Here is a 6,993-nt window from a genome sequence, read left to right on the forward strand (position 1 = left end):
ATATATATATATAATTGATATATTCTCTCTATAATATTATAATGGCTAATGCCTACTTACCAACCTCTACATTTCAGCAAATCAGTGAAAATGACTGGATGAGTGTCACATAATGTTAATGAGCACTACTGATTGAGTTTAATTGGGCACTTTTTGTTACACTATTGCTGTAATTACCAGGACATTGAGCCACAGTTGGGCGTCTTTAGCTTAGAAAAATAATTTCTGCATCATGTGGAAGACATGCCCTAGAGTGCATCCTGTTGCCCTCAGCCTGCTCAAGAGCATTAAGTTCAAGCATGAGGCCAAGTCTGTCAGTGTGCATACATTCATTAGGACATATCTAGTAAATCATAATTTAGGTCAAGGGTACAAAACGTCATCTTTCCAAGTCACAGGCTGCGTATTTGCAAGCAACCGAAGCGGAATCACATTTTTTTAAATGACTTGACCTCAGAGCCCAAAAGCTGAAGGGTAGTTCATGTGCGTCTGAGTGCACGGTCAGGTTGTCTTTCTGAATATCCCGTCATGCGAACGCCAACCACTAGGTGTTAGATGGCGTTTGGCACAACTCTCGGTCTCTGGCATACTCGCACTGACAGCTGTCACCGTAGCGTTCGTCACTAACCCATGAGAAAGCAGCAGTGGACCATAATCAAGGTTCATTCCTTCCTCCCCCTTGTTCTCAGACTTCAGCCCCTGCAAGAATGCAGACAAAGACATAGGGATTTACAGTCCTGGCCTTGAGTCGACACTTTGCCTTGGAGTGGTCGATACTCTCTCGAAGGAGAGATTTAAATGGTTCTCTGTAGGAAATGCTTTCCTCAAGCCTATTTGGAATATTAGGGTAGTCTGATGAGGCATCGTGTGAATCCATTAACTAGCTCAAAATGAAATCGCAAGCATGTTTCTGGAATGCTCCCTGAGTTTGCATGAAAGCCTGATTGAATGTGGCGGAATTAAATGTGTGTTTGATGCCGTTCAAAGACAGATTGAGGCCAGTGGCTTGTTTGCTAGACTGCAGACTCGAATCAACCACCACTTTTTAGCCTGTAAATGGAGGGTTTTTCCTCCGGTGGTGTCAATGTGGTTTTTATTTTCCGCCTGTGGTGCTTTGGTCTCGGTTTCATTTGTATACTATTATAGCACCAAGCCAGAGTGGTGATTTCCTCATTGTTTGCAGTGCCAATGGAGGGATACAGAGAGTGGGGGAAGGGACGACACTGTTGACACAGTCTTTCATAGCAGCCTCCTCCCCTATAGACAGTTCCTTGGATAATAAAAGTACAACTATTAAAAGTAGCGACCGTTTGTGATGAACTTGCTGTTATTATGTGGCTAACAAAGTCTAATTTTTCAAACCAATGACCTTCATGGCAGTGTTTGCCACAGCGTGTTTTTGTAAGCATGGTAAACATTTAATCATTAATTTTGAATAATTAATTTTGACATGATTTCAGTGAGCTAAATTGATTTATATGCAGTAACTGTGGGTAGGGCTAGATGATAATATATCAGTTTTTTATGTTCGATATTTTGTTTGCAACTATGGAGTTTGCAATCAAATTCCCAAAAGACTAGTTTTTAAAATCACAGCTTTAAATCACAGATACCTGATGAAGATCATGCAACTTTTGCTCTAATTGACAATGTGTGGGAATTGTTTTCGTTTTCATTATCGATGTTGAAAACCGTTGTGCTGCTTTATATTGATGTAGAAACAATAATGCATTTTTTCAGGATTCTTTGATGATGAATAGTAAGTTATAGATTAGCATATTTTTTTTAAACAGAAACTTTAACATTTATAAATGTATTCACTTTTGATTAATTAAATGAATTCTTGCTAAATTAGTTTTTTTTTTTTTTTTTTTTACAATTATTATTAAAACCAAAACTTTTGAATGGTAGAGTTTAAAAAGAATTAGTTGTTAATATGTTAGTTGTTATTTTTTCTGTATTTGACTTGTTTGTCCAGCCCTAACTGCAAGATTTTTCCTGGTTTGGGGGAAGGGTCTTATGTGAGCTTGTCTTTGCTGCACGCTGCCAAACCGTCACTCTCTAAATGAATGTTTTTGTTAGGGATGCACGATATATCGGCCACCATATCGGTATCGGCCGATAAATGCTAATTTTTTCTGTTATCGGTATCGGCCCAATAAGAAAATTTGGCCGATATCTTAAAGCCGATAAATAATGCATTATTTCCTTCAGAGACACTTCAGATGCGCGCTGTTCGTTTGCAGCCTTTTGTGCAATTGTACGTTGTAATATTGTGTTTAAATATGATGCATATCTGATTTATCTCATATAGAATGCGTTTGGTTAAGTTAAAAGAGCGCTTCAGTTTACCAGTGATAAACTCAAACAGCAGTGCACAACATTAATAACTATGATTGGGAATGTCGTGTATATAACATTCTAATGAGAAAATTATTATAATAAAACGTTGTGAATTCTTTGGGTTTAGTTGCCGTGTTTCAGCGCGTTGTTATGGGAAGAGCGCATCCACAACAGGATCACACATTCTGACTATAGCACGCCATAACTGCGTCATTTTGTACATATATAAGTTGTAATATTATGTTTATGTTGTATTAATATTAATCTCAGGATGCATTTCCTTGAGTTAAATAAGCTGCCAGCAAAACGCTTCAGTTTACCATGTTCATTCAGCTCTTCAGCTTCAGCACGCGCAGCTCAAACGGCTGCTGTTTAAAACAGTGGTATTAATTTGTTACTTTTTCAAAATCATTGATACATTATTAATAATAACAACCACTTGTATTTTTCTATTATTATTTTCATCAGCAATATGGTTTAGTAATTAAAATCATTTAATTATTGTCCGTGCAGAGGCTATTCCGTTTTATTGATCTATGGCGCATTCATTTTGATTCTTTACACGTGTAATGATGTCCAATGACTTGTTTGCATTATTTATGCATTATTTTATTTGTAAGACTTTTTTATGACTAAATTTGGTAATGGGAGAGTAAAATTATTTTTAAAACATACACCGTTCAAACTAGGCTGCTTATGTTGAAGTGTTCGGGATGTGGTTTTTAATGATGAGACCTTTTTTGTAATCAGGCTCTCAAAAAGTATATAAAAATTTGGATATAGATTTATCGGCCAACATATCGGTTATCGGCTTTCAAAAATAAAGGATTATCGGTTATCGGTATCGGCCAAAATTTTCATATCGGTGCATCCCTAGTTTTTGTGTGTGCAATTGCTAAAGAAAGTGAGAGTTTGCGTCTTCCCCAGCAGCTGAGGACTCTGCTCAGTCAGTGCTGCCTCATATCAGGAAGCCTCTGACTCACTCCCACAAAAACAATGTCATAAAGCAATGTACAGGATTACTCACGAGGCTACTCGATGACATCATGAGAGAACCGCAGCGCTGATCCCAGTTCTAGCTAGAGTGTCTCTCAGCGATTGGTCTCACCTGTCACTGAGGCATTTTTTGGGTAATAGCAACTACATGCCTCCGTCTCCTGTAGGGAAAACAGGCACAGCATACACATTTTTCATTTGTACAGTTGGCTCATGGACGATTCGAAACTGTTCAGATGTACAGGACAGCCGTGTTAGGACAACACAGAGTGATGCATTGTGGGTTTAGTCCAGCAATGTTTGGAAATCAGACTGGGAACTTGGGGGCAGCTGCCAGCTTTCCTTAGGTTGTCATTGGGTTGTCATAGCTGCCGTCATTGGACAGTCAAAAACATGAGTCTATGCACTTTGCACTGATAAATAAAGTACCCATTTTACTTTCTCCAACTTGTACCTAAACACCTGTGTCTTTTTATTATTTTATTTTATATATTGTTTTTATTTTAATTGTCGTTTTATTTTATATTAATTGATTTAATCATTTAATTTTGCTAACTATGTAGTGATAAACAAAGCATCCATTTCAATTTTGCCAACTTATACCTAAACACTTGTTTATTTTATTTTTAATTGATTCATTTTATTTTATTAATGTTTTAACTGTTTTTTTATTTAATTCGTTTTTTTTTTATGTCATGTCAAATTACTGTATATTCTTCAATCAGAGTAGTATTTTGTCATTTATGGTGACTATATTAATTTAAACGGATATATTTACACAAAAAAAAAAAAAAAAAAGGTGTATCACTGAATAATATATTTGCACTGGTTCGTTCTCGCCTATCATCCAAACAAAGCGATTCACTAAAATGATTTCGATTCTCAGCCCAACATAAATAAGAGAAGACTGTTTAAGAGGGCATTTTTAATCAACGTCATTGCATGAGCAAAAAAGCAGCCATGTAGCTTATTACTGGAACGAATATACAATTGTGCTCAGAATGATGAAGACGGATAAGATTAGAAAGAGTAGTAGTGTTATTTGTTTGAAATGATTCATTTCAGTACTTTGTCCATTCCATCAGACAGTACATCATTGTATTTGTCATGTTGGCGAATCAGATATGATAAAATGTGACCAGGGGTATAGTTAGTATAGGCTTTGCCAGATAGTACAAGGTCAAAGTCACTAGGGCTTGTAACGAGTGTTTGGGAAAGGAGTTGCCGGCGGCGGGAGCTGCGAGCATGAGCAGTAGTCTGGGTGTAGCACACAAACCAGTGAACTCATTTGCCATTACACGCATACCTACTGCAAGCTACACCCTTGGCTGTGGAGGTTTGGTAGAGACCTCCTTCTCAAGAATTAGTAATCTGTCCTTTAGGTGTCTTGTAAAGCATGCGTCATGTTCCTATGATGCATGAAATTTGATTTGTTTTACTCTGAAGTATCTGTTATCTGTATCACGCAGTTTATGCCCTGCAGCGACGGAAAGCAAAGCTAGATTTTGAGAATCAGATAACATGGAGACAAGATCATTTTCTTAGAATATCCACATTTATTTCAATGTCAGAATTGAGGGACTGTCACTCAGAAATGTTATTTTTAGTGTTACTGATATACAGCTGTCTCCACACGTGTGTTTGTCCACCCCGTTTGCCAGACCTCCTCCAGGAACTCAAGATGAAGCTCAGTCTGACACTTCCTTCAGGGGCCAACATCTCTCTCAGTTCACAGTGTGGTGTGACAGGGGGACGTCATCATACAACTTATTATACCACAAGTGTGGCATGGCCTGATTTTAAATGACAAGCTGAGCCCGGGGTCGTTGGAACTGAATCCAGGCATATTTTGCCCCAGCTTTGCATCCCTCGCTTGTTCGTTTGCTCGCTGTGTAAACTACATGGCTGTACACGCTTCGGTGATTTCCATAAGCTCTCATGGACGTAGATTTTCTAGATTGGGATCATAAAAAGGATCGCCATTGCTGAAGATGGTCATTATAGGTTTTTTGTTATATGTGCAGAAGGCATGTATAAATTGGCAATAATTCCTCATCATAGATGTCCTTAGTTATGATATTCTTAAAATAGTTTTTCAATTGAAATTGACCCTGTTTACTTTTACACACATTTTTGGCTTGCAAAGAAGTTTTTCTTCATATTTTGGATCAACCAAGCAAGCCCTCTTATATTTCTTTTAACCTCTTAGTGACTTATATAGAAACCACTTTTTAGCTGATTTCACTAATAGTTTAGTTTATTTATAGTAATAATTTAATCTTATGTTTTTATTTGTAAATATGCAAATAAAAATACAAGATTAAATTACTATAAATAAACTAAACCATTTAGGGGTATATTTAAGGGTTGATTATTATCAGCCTTGCCGTTAATTAAGCATTTTTATGGTTATCGGTCGTTTGTAAAACCGATATTTCGAAGCATTTAAAGAAAGTTTTGTCAGCGCCCTTGTTATTGATAATTTTGACATTAATTTTCATTTTTACACCAGGCATAGATATTGGTTATCAGTCTACTTGATCTGTAATAATCGGTATCGGCCTCAACTCCTGAAAAACACATATTGGTCGACCCCATATATAATATTATTATTATTATTTATGACTTGTTTGACATGTATTCCAAGACAAATTTCCATGCAAAATGACAAGTATAACTGTAAATCTTTATAAGAATAATAATAATAAATATTAATATTTTATATATTAAATAATAATATATTAATAGCTCCGTGCTCAAAAGTTCATGGCACAAACAAATATTGGGTAAAATACTTGGTAGATGTTTCATTTATATAGATGTTTCGCTCAATTCTATTTGTTGTTTAGGCAGCTCACTATGGTTTGGACAACAGAGCTTTGCATTTTGCATTTGTGTTTTTTAATTACCCCGAGAACAACAGAATTGAATTAATTTGGCCTTGAAAGGCACAGTGCTCTCTGAGCGATTAGGATCCTTCAATACGCTCCCACAGTCTGTCAATAATGCTTATATAGGTCATTGTGTTCACAGAGTGCTGTTCAAAGCCATTGAGGTGCCTTCTACAGATAACACAACTTTGAGACAGGGCTCCAAATGCATATTTACCCTGTAAACGGCAGGGCTTTCTCAGTGAGAGACAGTCTGTTTGTGTTCAGGTCCACTGAGCAAAGTACAACTGATGACATGGACTCACTCAGGATGTGTGATTGTGTGTAGTGCCGCTGGTTCCTAGTCCCATTTGAGTGCGCTCATGGTGATGACATGCTATTTTGGTCAGCTGTGAGTCAGTGGGTCCACAGAATTTGGATAATTAGACTTTTTTTTCTTTTTTTTTTAAGCTTGTCTGAACTTCCTGGAATAATTCAAGCTCAGATATTTTCAGGGAAAAATAATAAAACTGTAATATTATATGCACAGGTGGCCAAAATTGTGAAATATTTTTACAATTTAAAATTTCTATTTGAATATAATTAAAAATCACATTTATTTCTATGACAGCAAAGCTGAATTTAGCATATAAAATTATTTTAAATTGTAATGAGATTTTGCAGTATTACTGTGTATTTTTTTCATCAAATAAATGCAGACTAGGTGAGCTTAACCCCCCCCCCCCCCCCCCCCCCCCCCCCCTTTTCCTTTTTTTTTTTTTTT

General features: G+C 36.6%; 1 protein-coding gene across 4 annotated transcripts in view; it reads left to right on the forward strand.

The window, feature by feature from the left end:
* Positions 1–6,993, forward strand: part of LOC107583481 (kinesin-like protein KIF13B) — a 57,158-nt gene that overhangs the window by 14,891 nt on the left and 35,274 nt on the right. The gene's annotated exons all lie outside the window — the stretch shown is intronic.

The sequence above is a fragment of the Sinocyclocheilus grahami genome, unplaced genomic scaffold, assembly GCF_001515645.1.
Source record: "Sinocyclocheilus grahami isolate Dianchi unplaced genomic scaffold, SAMN03320097.WGS_v1.1 scaffold54.1, whole genome shotgun sequence".
NCBI classification, from domain to species: Eukaryota; Metazoa; Chordata; class Actinopteri; order Cypriniformes; family Cyprinidae; genus Sinocyclocheilus; species Sinocyclocheilus grahami.